Genomic DNA, 22,916 nt, shown 5'->3' with positions numbered 1-22,916 from the left:
GGAACTTATTCTATGAGTCTTATATATAAATCATTAAAGCCTTCTATACATTGGTCAGACTCTTCACCAGGCCCTGGAAAATGGGTTGCTCAATTAACGAACTGTCGGGTAAATGACCTTTTGAAAGCCACTCTGCATATTAACTCTATATTACCATATGACAGTTACATAACCATGTCTCTTATGATATTTCATAGAGCATACTTCTCCCCAGAGGTCAAGTCTAAAATGTCCCCCTCAGGGGACTATTCCTGCCCTAAATGCTTACACTCTCCAGCTGATATTTTCAATTGCCTTTGGGACTGCCCAAAAATAAGGGAGGTGTGGGATACACTTCTGCAACATCTCAACACTTTTGGCATATCTCTCTATCCCCGGAGTGGGCCATAATTAATATTCTCGCACAGGACTAGTTGGTGAGGCTTTCTGTCCAGCAGCGCCGCATCTTGTTCATATGGGCGGCAGCCACACGTAAAAGCATTCTCCATTTGTGGGCACAGGATGTAACACCTTCTTTAAGCCTAATTGCTACAAAAGTAACATATCTCTTCAAAATGGATTGGATAGAGGCCTTACTTAATAAAGAAAAAGACACTGAACGCTTTTTTTTCACATGGTCCTCTTTTATCAATACTCAGACATCTTCCACACGCCAGGAGATACATAGTTGTTTCCAGCTCACCAACTGGTATATGAGAGAGCAGCTTGCCGGTAATATCCCTGTTAGACTGGATTGAAATTGTGTTACGAAGTTATGGAGTTTGCCTGGGGGAGGGGCGGAGGGGTTATAGCTGAAAAAATGCCATCTAATGTTAATAATATTGCATAAATGTTCTTCTGTTATGTTATTGGACATTATATGTATACTTTGTATTACACTCAATAAAGACTGTTTAAAAAAAAAAAAGAAAAAGAAACCATGGTATGCTGACTAATTGGTGTGGTTTATTTTATTCTAAAGAATTTTTGTCTGCCAAAAGAAATTATGATGTTGGGAATCATGAGTTACTTGCTGTCAAATGGGCTTTTGAGGAATTGAGGTATTTTTGGAGGAGGCAGTTCATCCAGTTACTGTGGTCACTAATTACATTAATCTAGCTTATATTGAATCAGCTGAAAGGTTTACTTCTAGGCAAGCCAGATGGTCCTTGTTTTTCTTTAGGTTTAATTTTTCTATTATGTTCAGCCCGGACTCTAAGATTGTGAAAGCTGACACATTATCTCATAGTCTCAATTTAGTTATTGTGATTTCTATGGTAATCTCAGAATTGGAAGAGGAGATCCATAAAGTTCAGTTGTTTAGCTTCTTCTGCTACTCGAGGGTCCAAATTATTTGTGCCTGTGTACTTGAGACTGCGTCTGTTACAGGAGTTATATGATTCTATCTTGAGTGGTCATACTGGAGTTTAATAATCTATATATAAAAGTGAATGTATGCATGTGTGTGTGTATCACCAACCAATCACGAAGCATCTTTCATTTCACCAGAGCTGTTTAAAAGAAGCTGAGATGTGATTGGTTGCTATGAGCAACAGTTTTCCTTGCAACCAATCACTAAGCAAAGAAGCTGAGCTGTGATTGGTTGCTTTGAGCAATAGTTTTCTCACTCCACGACAACACCTCAGCAGACACTGCCATGGTGGGAGAGATCTATTCTCCCCGGGAGCATAAGCTCCCAGCCATTGTCTGCCCTTAGAAAGGAGCAGAGAGCATATGACAGAAATGAATCCCCCCATCCCTGCCCATATCCCCATCACACATCCTCCATCCCATAAGCACATCTTCCCTCGTAAATGGATACCTGGTATGGAAGTTAGGATGTGGGATATTAGGTGTAGTAGTCAGATGGCTCTGGCTGACGGGATGATGTGGGATATTAGGGGTAGTAGTCCGATGGCTCTGGCTGACGGATGATGTGGGATATTAGGGGTAGTAGTCCAGTGGCTCTGACTGGATGATGTGGGATATTAGGGGTAGCAGTCCTGTGGCTCTGGCTGAAGGGATGATGTTGGATATTAGGGGTAGTAGTCCGATGGCTTTGGCTGACAGGATGATGTGGAATATTAGGGGTAGTAGTCCGGTGGCTCTGACTGGATGATGTGGGATATTAGGGGTAGTAGTCTGATGACTCTGGCTGACGGATGATGTGGGATATTAGTGGTAGTAGTTCGGTGGCTCTGACTGGATGATGTGAGATATTAGGGGTAGTAGTTCGGTTGCTCTGACTGGATGATGTGAGATATTAGGGGTAGCAGTCCAGTGGCTCTGGCTGAAGGGATGATGTTGGATATTAGGGGTAGTAGTCCGATGGCTTTGGCTGACAGGATGATGTGGGATATTAGGGGTAGTAGTCCGGTGGCGCTGACGGAAAGATGTGGAATATTAGAGGTAGTAGTCCGGTGGCTCTGGCTGATGGGATGATGTGGGATATTAGGGGTAGTAGTCTGGCGGCTGTGACGGGATGATGTGGGATATTAGTGGTAGTTGTCCTGTGGCTCTGGCTGTTGGCATAATGTGGGATATTAGGGGTAGTAGTCCAGTGGCTCTGGCTGACGGGATGATGTGGGATATTAGTGGTAGTAGTCCGGTGGCTCTGGCTGACGGGATGATGTGGGATATTAGGGGTAGTAGTTCGGTGGCTCTGGCTGACGGGATGATGTGGGATATTAGGGGTAGTAGTCCAGTGGCTCTGGCTGACGGCATAATGTGGGTTATTAGGGGTAGTAGTCCGGTGGCTCTGGCTGACGGGATTATGTGGGATATTAGGGGTAGTAGTCCAGTGGCTCTAGCTGACGGGATGATGTGGGATATTAGGGGTAGTAGTCCAGTGGCTCTGGCTGACGGCATAATGTGGGATATTAGGGGTAGTAGTCCGGTGGCTCTGGCTGACGGGATTATGTGGGATATATGGGGTAGTAGTCCAGTGGCTCTGGCTGACGGGATGATGTGGGATATTAGTGGTAGTAGTCCGGTGGCTCTGGCTGACGGGATGATGTGGGATATTAGGGGTAGTAGTCCGGTGGCTCTGGCTGACGGGATGATGTGGGATATTAGGGGTAGTAGTCCAGTGGCTCTGGCTGACGGCATAATGTGGGATATTAGGGGTAGTAGTCCGGTGGCTCTGGCTGACGGGATTATGTGGGATATTAGGGGTAGTAGTCCAGTGGCTCTGGTTGACAGGATGATGTGGGATATTATAGTGAATGTGGCTATGTGGAGTGGGCGGGGCTGTACACTTAGCTATATATATATATATATATATATACACTCACTGGCCACTTTATTAGGTACACCATGCTAGTAAGGGGTTGGACCACCTTTTGCCTTCAGAACTGCCTCAATTCTTCGTGGCAGAGATTCAACAAGGTGCTGGAAGCCTTCCTCAGAGATTTTGGACCATATTGACATGATGGCATCACACAGTTGGCGCAGATTTGTCGGCTGCACATCCCTGATGCGAATCTCCCATTCCACCACATCCCAAAGATGCTCTATTGGATTGAGATCTGGTGACTGAGGAGGCCATTTGAGTACAGTAAACTCATTGTCATGTTCAAGAAACCAATCTGAGATGATTCGAGCTTTATGACATGGCGCATTATCCTGCTGAAAGTAGCCATCAGATGTTGGGTACATTGTGGTCATAAAGGGATGGACATGGTCAGCAACAATACTCAGGTAGGCTGTGGCGTTGCAACGATGCTCAATTGGTACCAAGGGGCCCAAAGAGTGCCCAGAAAAAATTCCCCACACCATGACACCACCACCACCAGCCTGAACCGTTGATACAAGGCAGGATGGATCCATGCTTTCATGTTGTTTACGCCAAATTCTGACCCTACCATCCGAATGTCGCAGCAGAAATCGAGACTCATCAGACCAGGCAACGTTTTTCCAGTCTTCTACTGTCCAATTTCGATGAGCTTGTGCAAATTGTAGCCTCAGTTTCCTGTTCTTAGCTGAGAGGAGTGGTACCCAGTGTGGTCTTCTGCTGCTGTAGCCCATCTGCCTCAAAGTTCGACGCACTGTGCGTTCAGAGATGCTCTTCTGCCTACCTTGGTTGTAACGGGTGGCAATTTGAGTCACTGTTGCCTTTCTATCAGCTCGAACCAGTCTGCCCATTCTCCTCTGACCTCTGGCATCAACATGGCATTTCCGGCCACAGAACTGCCGCTCACTGGATTTTTTTTCTTTTTCGGACCATTCTTTGTAAACCCTAGAGATGGTTGTGTGTGAAAATCCCAGTAGATCAGCAGTTTCTGAAATTCTCAGACCAGCCCTTCTGGCACCAACAATCATGCCACGTTCAAAGGCACTCAAATCACCTTTCTTCCCCATACTGATGCTCGGTTTGAACTGCAGGAGATTGTCTTGACCATGTCTACATGCCTAAATGCACTGAGTTGCCGCCATGTGATTGGCTGATTAGAAATTAAGTCTTAACACACAGTTGGACAGGTGTACCTAATAAAGTGGCCAGTGAGTGTATATATATATATATATATATATATATATATATATATATACAGTATATATAATCATTATAATTTGTTATAACTAAGGGTAAGTAAGTTACTATGCCCGGGCAGCGCCGGGCTCTTCAGCTAGTAGTAGTAGTAATAATAATAATAATAATCTTTATTTTTATATTTTTATATATATTTTTATATTATATTTTGAAGTTACTGCTACATGGAAAGCCACTGCTAGACTTGTTTGGTGGCCATCTATGCCATAATAATATTAAAGATTAAAGATATTAAAGATTTTGGATATGTTTGTGAAGTCTGTGCACGTGCTAAAGTCAGTCATAGCTGGTCGGCCATAGAACTTGTAATTCCAGAAAGACCATGGACTCATTCGTCCTTGGATTTAATCAAGGATCTGCTTCTGTCTGGTGGGAAAACTGTTATGATAGGGGAGTTGTCATGACTATTTAATGCTGGCAGTCTGGGTCTGATGTCGATGATACTTCCATATACATGGCTAGTGATTGCTGACCCAGGTTACTTCCGCAATTGTTGTGTCTCTGTGCTTGTGTGCCTTCCTGTGTATGACCCGGTTCGTCCTCTGGCTCGCCTCTGTATACTGCTTTGTACTGCCTTGTCTCTCCTGGTTTTCTGACCCCCTTGGCTTGTCTCTGTTTACTCTTTGTCTTATCCCTAGGTACTACGCTCTCATCTTGCTTGACCCTCTGCTTTCCCTGACCACATGTACTATCTTTGTCTTGCATTTAGTTACCTTCCCTGCACTCACACGCGGTGGCTCTGCCCTCCTGGTCATGTAACTGCTCAGTGCCAGGTCCTGTGTGCTGCTCACTGCTTAGTCTCAGGTCCTTGTGCACAGTGTGCCTTGTTCCTGCACTCTCCGTGCTCGTGCATGTGCCCCCTGATAGCGTCCCCTAGGCAGTGCTAGTGACACCACCGGTGTCATCACAGGAGAACAATTTATCTCTAAATTCTGGAGAGCTTTTGTAGTAAACTCAGGATTGACTTGTAATTTTCATCTGCTTACCACCCTGAAACCAATTGTCAGACTGAGGACAAATCAATCTTTGGAACAAATTTTAAGGTGCTTTGTGGCAGCTCGGCAAGAGGACTGGTCTTCATTGTTACCTCTTGCTGAGTTTGCTTTCAACAGTTGAGTAAATCAGCAGTCTACTGGAACCTCATAGTTTTTCTGTAATTATGGTTTTCATCCCCATTTTGGTGAATTTTCTAAGATTACCTCTGAATTCCCTGGTGTGAAGGTTTCTGTACAGAGACTTAAGGGGGTTTTACACTAAGCGATATCGCTAGCAATATCGCTAAAACGTCACTGGTTTTGCTAGCGATATCGCTATGTGTGATACTTACCAGCGACCGGCTCCCCCGCTGTCCATCGCTGATCGCGCGAGAATGTCCGGCTCCATTTCTCGTCGGGCGCTTCCTGCTGGGCTTCCTGCTGTGTGAGACGAGAGACGCTGGACGCGGACGGGAGGACGTCAGGATCGCTGTGTGTGAAAGGTAAGTATCATCCGCTGCGTCGCTGCTGTATCGCTGTGAGATCTTTCTGTATGAAAGCTCACTAGCGATCATTTAGCGATGCACCAGCGATCCTGACCGGGTCGGATCGCTGGTCGGATCGCTGGTGCATCGCTAAATGTAAAAGGGCCTTTAGTCTCCGGTACCTTCCACTGCCCCTAGTCCATATACTGATGTAGCCGGGAAAGTTTGTGCCACTCCGCTGTTTGCACCCACTGTGATCCGACTGATGTACACTGCGGAATCAGGGCACAAATAATTGTCCCGCACCAGTCTCTCTTGGGCAGCACGTACACAGTACTCACAGGTCCGGATCGTCTGACACCTCCCTTCGTGGTGACTGACGGACACACTGCACGTCTCTCCTCACAGTCTCTGCCAGCGGCGGCAGTAGCGGTGCTTGGGAGTGGACCTGCACTGTATGGATGCCCCGGGGCTGGAACACTCACTCGTCACTGCTGCACGCTGTCTGTTCCCGCCAAGTCTGACTGTTTCTGCGCTCGCTGAAGCTATACCCCCTTAACTATGCCCCCTGCTTCCACATGCAAGGATTGGTCCAGTCCCTTGAGCTTCCCCCGGACAACAGAGAAGATTGCCCTGACAGTTCCGGAACCGGCACAGAACAGGTACCCATGGTAGTTCCTTCTTCTTACACTAGCACTGTCACAGTTCCACCCCTCAGTGTGTCTGAGATGCAGTTACTGACAGCTCAGCCATATAATCTGATACAGGGGCATGATGAAGCTGTCAGTGTGCTGATTGACACCTTGGCTGTCCAATCTGAGACTGGGAGGCTCTGGCTATCTCCAAGTGTTCATTGTCCCAAGTGATTGCCAGGCTACTTAATTGGGCTGTTACTCTCAGACCACTGCCAAACGTACATTCAGCTACTCTGTGGTTGGTCTCTCTGTGACTTGCATTCTGGAGTATGATGTCCCCCTTTGGTATATCATAGGCAATAAAGTGGTGAAGTACTCCAAATTAAAGATACCAAGACAAAAGAACCAAAAAGAGTAGCCATAAGCCACTGATAAATAGTAATATTTATTTATTGAAATATTACATATTCAAACATTTTTAAAAAATTACCATTTCATACAAACAATGAGTCTATTCTGGAGGAATGAAAAGATGAAGGGCTTACATTGAAATCCTACACACGTAGTCAAAATTCTTCGTACTCCTCATTTAATGACAGAAAAACCCACAATGGTCACAGAAATAACTTGCATCTGACAAAAGTTATAATAAATCAAAAATCTATGAAAATGAACAAATGAAAGTCAGATATTGCTTTTCAACCATGCTTCCACAGATTTTTTTTTAAATCTAAAACTCATGAAATAGGCTTGGACCGAAATGATGGCACCCCTGAAAATAATGTGACAAAAGGGACATGTTAAATCAAGGTGTGTCCACTAATTAGCATCACAGGTGTCTACAATCTTGGAATCAGTGAGTGGGCCTGTATAGAGGGCTACAGATACTCACTGTGCTGTTTGGTGACCTGGTGTGTATCACACTCAACATGGACCAGAGGAAGTGAAAGAAAGAGTTGTCTCATGGGATTGAAAGAAAATTATAGACAAATATGTTAGAGGTAAAAGTTATAAGGCCATCTCCAAGCAGATTGATGTTCCTGTGACTATAGTTGCACATATTATTCAGAAATTTAAGCTCCATTGGACTGTAGCCAACCTCCTTGGGCGTGGCTGCAGGAGGAAAATTGATGACAAATCAAAGAGACAGATAATACGAATGGTAACAAGAGCCCAGAAAAACTTCTAAACAGATTAAAGGAGAACTTCAAGCTCAAGAATGTAAGTCCGCAAAGACCGGGTCCTCTCCCCTCTGTATCAGTCTATCATTGTAAATTTGTTTACTGTAAACTATATCTATAACTTTGTAGGTAACCCCTTGTCATGTACAGCACAATGGAATTAATGGCTCTATATCATAAATAATAATAATCACTGTCAGATCACTCCATCCGTTGTTGTATTAGCCAAAGTGGACTTCATGGGAGATGACCCAGGAGGGCACCATTGTTGAAAAAAAAAATCATAAAAAAGCCAGACTGGAATTTGCCAAACTACATGTTGACAAGCCACAAAGCTTCTGGGAGAATGTCCTATAGACAGATGAGACAAAAATGGAACATCAACTGTATGTTCGCATGCATCGTTTTGACGGCGCGGGAACCTGCGCTGAGCGCAACGTGTTGCATTTTGCTGTGGTCGCCGCACCGTCAAAACAACGCATGCGGAGGCATCTGCATACATCGGCATGGCCTGCATACCCAATGCTAAAGATAGGGTACGCAGGCCGAATGCCGACATAGGCAGAACTGAATGGAGTAGCTGTGGCAGTGGGCGGAGCTTCACAGAGGAAGTCCGCATCCCTCCGCAGCTCTGCCATACGATAGTGTGAAACTAGCCTTAAGGACAGAGAACTGCTATAAGTAAAAGCTCATGTTAAAATCGCATTGCATACGGATTGCATACGAATGTCATATGTATGTTTCGTTTAAAAATCACGCAGAAATCGCATGACACTCATATGGCACTTGTCCGTTTTTTCGGCTCGGAAAACAGACCGTTCTTTTTCTCGCATATGGGTATGAGGTATATTAATTAAAGGCACCACTAGGTGTTCTATACTTGGACATTCATTATATGTTCAGTTTTAGACTTAGACATTTCGTATATTTGGATTTACCTTGCAGTGCATTCATTTTGTGCATTCTTTGTATCTTTTTAAATATGTTTGAATAAACATTCATTATTATAGTTTAACATTTTGGAAACATTTTGTCTCTCCTATTATTCTGAGATGGTTCTCAGCTCTTGTATTTTATTTGTGTGAGAGGTCTTTCCTGTTACTATGATGGATCTGTATTAGGCAGGCTTTTCCTCAATGTGTTCATATTACCGCCACATTTTCTGTTTTACAAAAATTAGTCAATAGGACCAGAATAAACCTGAAAGCAAGTGAAAAGAGCTGGCGCACAAGTGTCTTTCTTATATATATATATATATATATACAGTATATTTATATAATATAATTTTTTTAATATATATGATTACATTTTTTATTTTTTAATAAAAGCAGATTTTTACTGATAAGTCCTCCTTTAGTCTATGGATCTATAAAACTCAGACAGCAAGATATGGCTATCTGTGTGCCATCCATTTTTAAAATTGCACTGGATACTAAGAAACATTTTTGGTTTTTTTTGCACACGTGAAAATCACCGAAGTAGAGACACAACATTCTGATAAAACTCTGATGTCTGTCTGAGTCCTTAGTATGGTATTGGAGTGAGGAAGAAAACCCTGGTAAACACACGGAGGGCAAACAAATCCCAACAGATGGTAAGATTTAAAAACCGGAACGTAAGGACACCATAGCAGCAATGATCTTCATACTTGTGACACTTATTGCCACCAATCATAATCATACTTGCCACCATTATTGCCACTAATGACAGCCATACCATTATTGCCAACGATGATAGTCATACTTGCCAACGATGATAGTCATACCTGCCACCATTATTGCCAATGATGATAGTCATACTTGCCACCATTATTGCCTCTAATGATAGCCATACCATTATTGCCAACGATGATAGTCATACTTGCCAACGATGATAGTCATACCTGCCACCATTATTGCCTCTAATGATAGCCTTTATTGAGCACTCTGCCTCTTTTCTTCTTTCTACCCTAGTGAGTAGAATTGCCCCACACACTTGTGTTTGGAGCTGTCAGCACTCATACAGTATAATCAATATAGAAGGGTAACCACAGACCCGTGCTAATATTTTAACTACACGTAAATGATGATTGAATGTCTGATTCATCAGATTAACCCCTTTACCCCCAAGGGTGGTTTGCATGTTAATGACCAGGCCAATTTTTACAATTCCGACCACTGTCCCTTTATGAGGTAATAACTCTGGAATGCTTCCATGGATCCTGGTGATTCTGACTTTGTTTTCTCATGACATATTGTACTTTATGATGGTGGTAAAAATTCTTTGATATGACTTGCGTTTATTTGTGAAAAAAATGGAAATTTGGCAAAAACTTTGAAAATTTTGCAATTTTCCAAATGTGAAATTTCATTCCCTTAAATCACAGTGACATGTCACAAAAAATACTTAATAAGTAACATTTCCCACATGTCTACTTTATATCAGCACAATTTTGGAACAAAAATTTCTTTTTGTTGGGAAGTTAAATGGGTTAAAAGTTGACCAGCGATTTCTCATTTTTACAACAAAATTTACAAAACCATTTTTTTAGGGACCACATCACATTTTAAGTCTCTTTGAGGGGTCTTTGACAACATTCTAAAAAACTGCACCCCTCAAGGTGCTCAAAACCACATTCAAGAAGTTTATTAACCCTTCAGGTGCTTCACAGCAATTTTTGGAATGTTTAAAAAAAATGAACATTTAACTTTTTTTCACAAAAAATGTATTTCAGATCCAATTTGTTTTATTTTACTAAGGATAATGTGGTGCCCCTGAGGGTTCAGTTGCCAAAGAGGTACTGCTCCTCCTCCTGAGGTGTGGTGCCCCACTATCCAGGTAAGGTGGAGACACCTGACCACACTCCAACACCTGCATCCCACACAACATAGTAGTGTAGCAAAGCACCCTTTGGTGGCTCACTGCTTGGAACACGAAGCATGCTGGGAGGTGGGTGGAGTTTAGTTTGCACTAAAAGAGCGGGAAGAGGATAGGGTATAGTTAGTTAGTCACAGGAGTCTGACGAGGTCAGTCTGTGAAAGGAGATCCCCTGAGTGGGATGGATGAAGGAAGTGCTGCAGCCGACCTCAGTGATCTGGGTCCGCTGGCACAAGAAAGGAACATTGATAGAAAGCCTGACTCACCATAAGAAAGAAAGGATTGATACGGAACGTGAGGAGAATAAGAGAACAAGAACGAGGGTTAGGGGAGAACCCTTCCCAAGCTCTAAGCGCAAGGCCGGGGTCTGGTCCCCGAGGTAGTATGGATACTAATGGTCCTGCAGCAGACACCGGAGGAATAGAAGTAGTGACCACTTTATTCCCACACCAGACTTGGGGGCACAACAGCATCGTAAGAGAGCCGGGATTAGGTAGTAAGGAGTCCCCGAAGCAGGCTACATCTGTCTGCCGTACAAGTAGAGTTCATAGGAACATCTGACAGGAGGAACTCCGGTGTAACTCAGTACTGTGAGTACTTCACTCAAAGGCGCTAAGAGGGAGACGTTCAGAAAAGGCACATATGTTGGCAGAGTGTTGGAAAGGAGTACTTCATCTTGCCTGGAAGTTGGCTGAGCTCCAGACCCGGAGGACATGGCATGGATGCGGGCACCTGTACCACAACAGACTTTGAGTAAAGCTTTGGAGCTACATGCCCTGGTGTCCTCCACTTATTCCTGCGCCAGCCTGCCCGACACCGCTACATCCATCCTGCGCCCGACACTACACCATCTAAGTGTCACTTCAACTACACTGCCCTGGGACTACAGCCCTGCCTGTGGAGGGCTATAACATCGTTGCTGCACTACACCATCTGTGCCAGAGAATCTGTCTGCAGCGTCGGCTTAACATTTTCCGAACACCACAGGTGGCGTCACGAATCACTTATAAACTTTCACCACCATAAGCACACCCCTTTTGCAATGGAGCCTCAGGGCCACGGACCGGGTCACTGCTGCCATGACAACTCCCGTTGAGAAGATCAACCGGCCCGGTACCGAGTACCCCACGGCCCTGGCGAGAGAGGGCGCTCCAGTAACAGGAGAAATTGGACACCAAAAGTTGTTGTGGAATTTGTCCTGAGTACGCTGATACCCCATATATGCAGGTTAACCACTGTTTTGGCACATGGCAGAGCTCAGAAGGTAAGGAGCGCCGTTTGACTTTTCAGTGCAAAATTGGCTAGAATTGAGATTGGACGTCATGTCACGTTTGGAGAGCCCCTGATGTGCCTAAACAGTGGAAACCCCCCACAAGTGGCACCATTTTGGAAAGTAGACCCCCTAAGGAACTTATCTAGATGTGTGGTGAGCACTTTGACTCCAAGTGCTTTACAGAAGTTTATAATGTAGAACCGGAAAAATAAAAAAAATCATTTTTTTCACAAAAAATATCTTTTCACCCCAATTTTTTATTTTCCCAAGGGTAACAAGAGAAATTGGACCCCAAAAGTTGTTGAGCAATTTGTCCTGAGTATGCTGATACCCTATATGTGGGAGTAAACCACTGTTTGGGAGCATGGCAGAGCTTGGAAGGGAAGGAGCACCATTTCACTGCAAAATTGGTTGGAATTGAGATCAGACGCCATGTCGCGTTTGGAGAGCCCCTGATGTGCCTAAACAGTGGAAACCCCCCCAATTCTAACTCCAACCCTAACGCCAACACACCCTAACCCTAATCCCAATCCTATCCACAAACCTAACCCTAATACACCCCTACCACTAATTCCAACCCTAACCATAAACCTAACTTTAGCCCCAACCCTAACTTTAGCTCCAACCCTAACCCTATCTTTAGCCCCAACCCTAGCCCTAACCTTAACCCAAACCCTAACCCTAATGGGAAAATGGAAATAAATAATTTGATTTACTATTTATAGCGGGTTTTTATGTTTGTCAGTGTCATATGCTAAAAGACGCTTTTTATTGCAAAAAATAGTTTTTGCATCACCACATTTTGAGAGCTATAATTTTTCCATGAGGTAAAACAAACAAAAAGATTGCCTCACCGTGTCCTATATTATGATTCAGTTCGTCTTGCAATGTAGTGGGTCTCCAGCCAATAGTCATGACTTGCGGCTTATCATAGGAAACAAATTTTGGCAAGTCCCAAAAATAGATAAAATCCTCAAATTTATTTCAAATATTTTAAAAGATCATACAGGTTGGGGATACATCTCAACGCGTTTCTGGCACAAGCCCTTATTCACGGAGATGCAGATTCCTTATGATACATGGTATAAAAACAAATGGTAACCAACCGTTGATCAATGAACACACGTTAACAATCAATCACATTTTGAGAATAATTTGCATAATCACCAAGCTAGATCACAAAGAAAAAAAAACACCTCCATAGTCAAACCACTGGAATTTAATATAGATAAAAAGTATCATTTCTATAATTCATACCATTGGGGCATTTTGTATCAAGTTTAATGATCCAAAATAGTTCTCTAAGGAGGAGTTTTTTCTTCCACTCACTGCCTCTAAGAGGATTATCCACTCTTTCTATCCCATAGAATGAAAAATTAGTTAATTCTCCTTTATGTCTCTCTGCAAAATGTTTGCATGCTCCTGAATAGGATGCATTTTTATTTCTGATGTTAGTAACATGTCCTGTCATCCTTTTCTTGCATTTACATATTGTGCAGCCCATGTATTTCATTTTACATTCTTTGCAAAATATGCAACATACATGGTTTATATTACAACGATCAAAATTAAAGGAAAAAGAAAGGCCAGCAGTCAAAATGTCACATAGAATTCAATACTTTATTAATAATATATAATGAGACATAGGTACATGAAAAAAGGGGGGAGAGGACTCACACATGGCTAAAAAAGGGCCTAGTATGTCACCCACATCTACCAGGAAAACAACCCCATATGGTCATACCGCAAAAAAGTTCATATAAGAGTCACACATAATTTGGTAAATATGATGTACATCTACATAATGGACCGGGACTCAGAGAACTTACTAGTAGTAAAAAATATCTAATTTGGAACAAATGTTCATAATGACTAGACCTAAGAGGGGTCTACAATGTTACCTGGACAGAGTGGGGGTGAACCATACAGCGGCCGGACCCCGACGCGCGTTTCGGAGCGTGCTGCTCCTTCCTCAGGGGGCGTGACTGGCAACGTCGCTGTGTGATGTTTATATCGTGCCAGATCCAAAACTATTGGGTGCGCAGGCTGGCTGTCATGTCCGAGGCAGCGCCACCCTCTAGATGAAACGGAAACACACAGGCCCCACGTGATCCGAGCCATCAGAGGGAGGGAACCGCCATCGGGCCGACCAGTCGGCACTTGCGCATGACAAGAAGTGCAATATCCGCCATTTTGGAAAAGGGTAAATACAAGGGAATAGATACGCAATAAATATACAAAACATGTAGTGGAACAAAATTATAAAACAAATATCGAATGACACATATGCGGGAGTATTCATAATCATAGTTCGGACAAGTCCACATAACGTGGAAAGGGAAACACTTTACATCTGAGTCGATGTGTGGCAATATGAAAGACACCATATAGCTTACCGCATGCAACATTATATATCAATACCAATAGGTTAAATTAATCGCGATAATACTCATGGTGTGTAACATATATGGTGCACCTATATATCTATACAATACTATACATATATAGTCAGCATAGAAAAAATGGTAACAAATACACATGGGAACCCTACCTAGATGATGTATAAAGGAAATAGGGGCATAACCCAGAGAACCAATATGTGACACAATAATGTCCCAAGTGGGCATGTCCATGCTAGCACATATACAGTGCGTCACGCACACCGTTACATGTGCATGCATAGCATGCACATATCTGGGCAAAATGAATGTCCCAAAGGGAACACAACTACCAAGAGGAATATCATCGACAGACAAAAACTGTACATGAACATAAATGTACATACAGCCACACAAAAGATAAACAAAAAACACATAACACAAACAGCTCGGTATACACGTCCATGCGGCACACTGCATCAGCCACATACATGAACCAGTGTCTTCACTTGAAAGAATCTTCATTAATTCTACTCCGGCCATTTCAACAACTTGTTTTTGGAAAACTTCCTCCAAAAATTTCCATGATAAACCATCCAATAGTGAATAAGATGTGCCTAGATATTATAAAGAAAGAATTAAAACCAGTAAAATAGAAAAACGAAAAAAATAAAAAATAAAAAAGCCACAGTGATGAATCAAATGTTCAGCAAGCGGGAACTATAGAAATGGAGCATAGGATATGTTCTCATTTAGACCATTTGGATGCATAGTGCCCAGTCTCCATATCCACCGAGTTTCAAGTTGGGCTAGGCGACCAGACAATTTACCACCCCTTATATTTATTTTAAGAGAATCAATGCCCCGAATCCTAAGTAATGCGGAGTTGCACTGGTGAAACTCCTTAAAATGTCTAGGCAATGTTTTTAAAAGGGAGTCATTAGTGCAAGTCAGAGCAGCCTGTATACCTAAGACATGTTCCCTTGTCCTGACTTTCAGCTGCCTCGTGGTCATGCCCACATAAATTAATCCACAAGGACACGTAGCATGGTATATCACGTATCGAGAGATGCATGATATCCGACACTTGATCTTAAATGTTTTTGTGCCATCATGGTTAACGAACGAGTTACACCGCTCAATGTTCGGACAAGCACACACTTCCCACATGGCGAACAGCCATGCCCAGTTGAAAACGCATCCAAAAAAGTGGGCGCCGGACGATGGACATAGTGACTAGTCACAAGTCTATCTCGTAAATTGCTGGCCCGCCTGAATGTAATAGAAGGAAACTTAGGAATAATTTTGGCTAAAATAGGATCAGCCTGTAAAATAGGCCATGCCTTCCTCATTGCCGTGCGGACCATCTCATGTAACGGATGGAAAGAGGTAATGAATCTCACAATGTTCTCATTTTTACGTTTCTTCAATAAGGTGTTCCTGTAGAGAAGATCATTACGAGTCGAATATTTTGCACGTTGATAGGCTTTCTTGACACAGCGTTTACTATATCCGCGTGACAAGAATCGTGCTTGTAAGTCCTTAGCTCTCATGTGAAAATCACTATCTGAAGAGCAAATTCGACGTAATCGCAAGAACTGACCCACAGGAATAGCCTTAATGAGATGATGCGGATGGCAAGAGGATGCATGGAGGAGAGAATTGGTGGCTGTTTCTTTGCGGTAAATATCTGTCTGAATAACCCCATCCGCATCTTTCTTGATGGTGACATCAAGGAAGTTAATTTTAAGTGAATCCCATGTCAAAGTAAGTTTAATGTTATAATCATTCAGGTTCAAAGTAGACACAAATTCCATAAGGTCGACGGAACTACCCTGCCAGACAAACAAGATATCGTCGATGTAGCGCGCCCAAAATGGAACACGGTCAATCGACCCCTGTCCATCTGACAGGAAGAGGTCCCTCTCCCACAGCCCCAGGAAGAGGTTGGCATAGGATGGCGCAAAGGCCGCCCCCATGGCAGTCCCCTGGAGCTGCAGGTAGAACGACCCCTTGAACACAAAAAAATTGTGCGTGAGAGTGAACTCTAATAGCTCCAGGATGAGGTCCCTAAGTCCCAACGGGATCGTAGATGTACTAAGAAAAAACTGAACTGCTCGCAGGCCATCTAGATGTCTAATGCTCGTATATAGGGACTCAACATCCACAGAAGCCAGAAGAGTATCACTCTCCAAACATAGTCCGTCGACCTTACGCAATAGATCACCTGTGTCTTTGAGGAAGGAGGGTAAACTGGTAACCAGCGGCTGAAGAAGATGGTCGATCCATTTGTTAATATTTTCGAGAAAGTTCCCCCTCCCCGATACTATAGGTCTACCGGGTGGACAGTTAATGTTCTTATGAATTTTGGGCAAGAGGTAAAATGTAGAAATAGTGGGTTCTTTGACGGTGAGTGATGAAGCCAGCTGTTTTGTAACAATGCCATTAGATATGGCCTTTATCAAGAATAGTATCCAATTTGGCAACAAATGCCGAGAGGGGGTTGTAGGTAAGTTTTCTATAGCAAACTGGATTATCCAGCTGCCGAAATACCTCCCTCTCATACATTTGTATCGGCCAAATCACCACATTACCACCTTTATCAGCCGGCTTCAACACCACATCCGTCAAATTTTTAAGGTAATTTAACCTCATCCTCTCTTCACCAGTCAAATTATCACCTCTGCCAAACTTAGGGATTTTTCTAAAATCCTCAATTACCACCCGTACAAATAGATCAATGCTTGGACATGATGTAAGGGGGGGAAACCTTGTCGAACGTGGACGAATGGATGCAGGAATCTTACCATGATCATCATCATGTTCAGCCGCTAGTTCCTCAAGGGTTCTTATTGCCTCCTGTTCTTCCTCTGTAGGGAAAAGATGGTGTAGATCATTATTAAAAAAATGTCTTTTAAACAATAAGGATCTCACAAACAGATTTAGATCTTTAACCGCCAAAAAGGTGTCAAAGTTGGAAGTAGGTGAGAAGGTAAGACCTCTCCCCAACAAGGACAGGTCCACCTCAGTAAGATTGTAATGACTTAAGTTAATCACCTTATTGTCTCTCCGATTGATGTCTAATTGATTCACAAGGCGTCTTTTGTAAGGGTGAAAAGAGTGATCCCTTAGTCTATGAGACCCATCCATTCCAATCGATGAGACCGAAGTCTGAGATGTATCGGATAGGCCACTTAGAGATGAGACTGAAATATTAGAGGTTGTATGATGAAGTTTGGCATTATTCATACCCCTCCATAGATAAACCTTCTCATATGAATAGTCTCTGGAATCTCTATTAAATTTGGACAGCTGATTTTCTTTGATATTTTTAACCAATAAGTCCAAGGCCTTATCCAATTCAGATTCGAAGACTTTAACTCTATCGACAGGACAATCTTTACGTATCTCTTCCTGGATTAGATCTATAGACTTGTCCAATGTTTCTATATTCACTGTATTAAAATTAATTAGAAGTTGTAGAAACACCAGAGAGCATGTGTTACAGGCTTCTTCCCACCTATTGGTGAATTGGTCATCCTCTACTGGAAAAGTGGGGATCACTTTCACACGTAACCCTCTTGGAATCATGTTACTTGCTACATATTTCTCCAAAAATGCTCTGTTCCACCATAGTCTGGATCTCCTCAGTAACAGTGTTTTAACATTAAGAAATTTAGTGTCCCAATTCGAAATACCCGCCTGCTGAACATCACCCCCCCCAGGCCCAAAGGCCTGGTCCACTTGGTCGAGCCAAGTCTTTTCTTTAGCTCGAAAGTCCATTTCGTCCACAATTAGGCCACCTGTGCATAACACAGTGAAAATACAATAAATAGAAATTGTGGTATACATAATGTGCATGGGACCAAAAAAATGTTTGCATGCTCCTGAATAGGATACATTTTTATTTCTGATGTTAGTAACATGTCCTGTCATCCTTTTCTTGCATTTACATATTGTGCAGCCCATGTATTTCATTTTACATTCTTTGCAAAATATGCAACATACATGGTTTATATTACAACGATCAAAATTAAAGGAAAAAGAAAGGCCAGCAGTCAAAATGTCACATAGAATTCAATACTTTATTAATAATATATAATGAGACATAGGTACATGAAAAAAGGGGGGAGAGGACTCACACATGGCTAAAAAAGGGCCTAGTATGTCACCCACATCTACCAGGAAAACAACCCCATATGGTCATACCGCAAAAAAGTTCATATAAGAGTCACACATAATTTGGTAAATATGATGTACATCTACATAATGGACCGGGACTCAGAGAACTTACTAGTAGTAAAAAATATCTAATTTGGAACAAATGTTCATAATGACTAGACCTAAGAGGGGTCTACAATGTTACCTGGACAGAGTGGGGGTGAACCATACAGCGGCCGGACCCCGACGCGCGTTTCGGAGCGTGCTGCTCCTTCCTCAGGGGGCGTGACTGGCAACGTCGCTGTGTGATGTTTATATCGTGCCAGATCCAAAACTATTGGGTGCGCAGGCTGGCTGTCATGTCCGAGGCAGCGCCACCCTCTAGATGAAACGGAAACACGCAGGCCCCACGTGATCCGAGCCATCAGAGGGAGGGAACCGCCATCGGGCAGACCAGTCTGCACTTGCGCATGTCAAGAAGTGCAATATCCGCCATTTTGGAAAAGGGTAAATACAAGGGAATAGATACGCAATAAATATACAAAACATGTAGTGGAACAAAATTATAAAACAAATATCGAATGACACATATGCGGGAGTATTCATAATCATAGTTCGGACAAGTCCACATAACGTGGAAAGGGAAACACTTTACATCTGAGTCGATGTGTGGCAATATGAAAGACACCATATAGCTTACCGCATGCAACATTATATATCAATACCAATAGGTTAAATTAATCGCGATAATACTCATGGTGTGTAACATATATGGTGCACCTATATATCTATACAATACTATACATATATAGTCAGCATAGAAAAAATGGTAACAAATACACATGGGAACCCTACCTAGATGATGTATAAAGGAAATAGGGGCATAACCCAGAGAACCAACATGTGACACAATAATGTCCCAAGTGGGCATGTCCATGCTAGCACATATACAGTGCGTCACGCACACCGTTACATGTGCATGCATAGCATGCACATATCTGGGCAAAATGAATGTCCCAAAGGGAACACAACTACCAAGAGGAATATCATCGACAGACAAAAACTGTACATAAACATAAATGTACATACAGCCACACAAAGATAAACAAAAAACACATAACACAAACAGCTCGGTATACACGTCCATGCGGCACACTGCATCAGCCACATACATGAACCAGTGTCTTCACTTGAAAGAATCTTCATTAATTCTACTCCAGCCATTTCAACAACTTGTTTTTGGAAAACTTCCTCCAAAAATTTCCATGATAAACAATCCAATAGTGAATAAGATGTGCCTAGATATTATAAAGAAAGAATTAAAACCAGTAAAATAGAAAAACGAAAAAAATAAAAAATAAAAAATCCACAGTGATTAATCAAATCTTCAGCAAGCGGGAACTATAGAAATGGAGCATAGGATATGCAATAGGGGACTGCCATGGGGGCGGCCTTTGCGCCATCCTATGCCAACCTCTTCCTGGGGCTGTGGGAGAGGGACCTCTTCCTGTCAGACGGACAGGGGTCGATTGACCGTGTTCCATTTTGGGCGCGCTACATCGACGATATCTTGTTTGTCTGGCAGGGTAGTTCCGTCGACCTTATGGAATTTGTGTCTACTTTGAACCTGAATGATTATAACATTAAACTTACTTTGACATGGGATTCACTTAAAATTAACTTCCTTGATGTCACCATCAAGAAAGATGCGGATGGGGTTATTCAGACAGATATTTACCGCAAAGAAACAGCCACCAATTCTCTCCTCCATGCCTCCTCTTGCCATCCGCATCATCTCATTAAGGCTATTCCTGTGGGTCAGTTCTTGCGGTTACGTCGAATTTGCTCTTCAGATAGTGATTTTCACATGAGAGCTAAGGACTTACAAGCACGATTCTTGTCATGCGGATATAGTAAACGCTGTGTCAAGAAAGCCTATCAACGTGCAAAATATTCGACTCGTAATGATCTTCTCTACAGGAACACCTTATTGAAGAAACGTAAAAATGAGAACATTGTGAGGTTCATTACCTCTTTCCATCCGTTACATGAGATGGTCCGCACGGCAATGAGGAAGGCATGGCCTATTTTACAGGCTGATCCTATTTTAGCCAAAATTATTCCTAAGTTTCCTTCTATTACATTCAGGCGGGCCAGCAATTTACGAGATAGACTTGTGACTAGTCACTATGTCCATCGTCCGGCGCCCACTTTTTTGGATGCGTTTTCAACTGGGCATGGCTGTTCGCCATGTGGGAAGTGTGTGGCTTGTCCGAACATTGAGCGGTGTAACTCGTTCGTTAACCATGATGGCACAAAAACATTTAAGATCAACTGTCGGATATCATGCATCTCTCGATACGTGATATACCATGCTACGTGTCCTTGTGGATTAATTTATGTGGGCATGACCACGAGGCAGCTGAAAGTCCGCACAAGGGAACATGTCTTAGGTATACAGGCTGCTCTGACTTGCACTGATGACTCCCTTTTAAAAACATTGCCTAGACATTTTAAGGAGTTTCACCAGTGCAACTCCGCATTACTTAGGATTCGGGGCATTGATTCTCTTAAAATAAATATAAGGGGTGGTAAATTGTCTGGTCGCCTAGCCCAACTTGAAACTCGGTGGATATGGAGACTGGGCACTATGCATCCAAATGGTCTAAATGAGAACATATCCTATGCTCCATTTCTATAGTTCCCGCTTGCTGAACATTTGATTCATCACTGTGGCTTTTTTATTTTTTATTTTTTTCGTTTTTCTATTTTACTGGTTTTAATTCTTTCTTTATAATATCTAGGCACATCTTATTCACTATTGGATGGTTTATCATGGAAATTTTTGGAGGAAGTTTTCCAAAAACAAGTTGTTGAAATGGCCGGAGTAGAATTAATGAAGATTCTTTCAAGTGAAGACACTGGTTCATGTATGTGGCTGATGCAGTGTGCCGCATGGACGTGTATACCGAGCTGTTTGTGTTATGTGTTTTTTGTTTATCTTTGTGTGGCTGTATGTACATTTATGTTCATGTACAGTTTTTGTCTGTCGATGATATTCCTCTTGGTAGTTGTGTTCCCTTTGGGACATTCATTTTGCCCAGATATGTGCATGCTATGCATGCACATGTAACGGTGTGCGTGACGCACTGTATATGTGCTAGCATGGACATGCCCACTTGGGACATTATTGTGTCACATGTTGGTTCTCTGGGTTATGCCCCTATTTCCTTTATACATCATCTAGGTAGGGTTCCCATGTGTATTTGTTACCATTTTTTCTATGCTGACTATATATGTATAGTATTGTATAGATATATAGGTGCACCATATATGTTACACACCATGAGTATTATTGCGATTAATTTAACCTATTGGTATTGATATATAATGTTGCATGCGGTAAGCTATATGGTGTCTTTCATATTGCCACACATCGACTCAGATGTAAAGTGTTTCCCTTTCCACGTTATGTGGACTTGTCCGAACTATGATTATGAATACTCCCGCATATGTGTCATTCGATATTTGTTTTATAATTTTGTTCCACTACATGTTTTGTATATTTATTGTGTATCTATTCCCTTGTATTTACCCTTTTCCAAAATGGCGGATATTGCACTTCCTGTCATGCGCAAGTGCCAACTGGTCGGCCCGATGGCGGTTCCCTCCCTCTGATGGCTCGGATCACGTGGGGCCTGCGTGTTTCCGTTTCATCTAGAGGGTGGCGCTGCCTCGGACATGACAGCCAGCCTGCACACCCAATAGTTTTGGATCTGGCACGATATAAACATCACACAGCGACGTTGCCAGTCACGCCCCCTGAGGAAGGAGCAGCACGCTCCGAAACGCGCGTCGGGGTCCGGCCGCTGTATGGTTCACCCCCACTCTGTCCAGGTAACATTGTAGACCCCTCTTAGGTCTAGTCATTATGAACATTTGTTCCAAATTAGATATTTTTTACTACTAGTAAGTTCTCTGAGTCCCGGTCCATTATGTAGATGTACATCATATTTACCAAATTATGTGTGACTCTTATATGAACTTTTTTGCGGTATGACCATATGGGGTTGTTTTCCTGGTAGATGTGGGTGACATACTAGGCCCTTTTTTAGCCATGTGTGAGTCCTCTCCCCTCTTTTTTCATGTACCTATGTCTCATTATATATTATTAATAAAGTATTGAATTCTATGTGACATTTTGACTGCTGGCCTTTCTTTTTCCTTTAATTTTGATCGTTGTGATTGCAGTTGTCTTTACCAATTGTCCTTCATGTATATGTGTACTGGCTCATTCTATCTGCCATGTGACTAATTGAGGCCTTTTTTTGGTCCCATGCACATTATGTATACCACAATTTCTATTTATGGTTTATATTACAATTAGTGAATCTTTTTATATCATTGTCTGCATCAGTCTTTTGAGTTTGCAGTGCATATTGACA

This window comes from Dendrobates tinctorius, unplaced genomic scaffold (genome assembly GCF_039654945.1).
Source record: "Dendrobates tinctorius isolate UK_male_01 unplaced genomic scaffold, ASM3965494v1 ptg000046l, whole genome shotgun sequence".
Taxonomy (NCBI): Eukaryota; Metazoa; Chordata; class Amphibia; order Anura; family Dendrobatidae; genus Dendrobates; species Dendrobates tinctorius.
The sequence above is the reverse complement of the archived record's forward strand: the minus strand, read 5'-3'. Positions refer to the sequence as shown.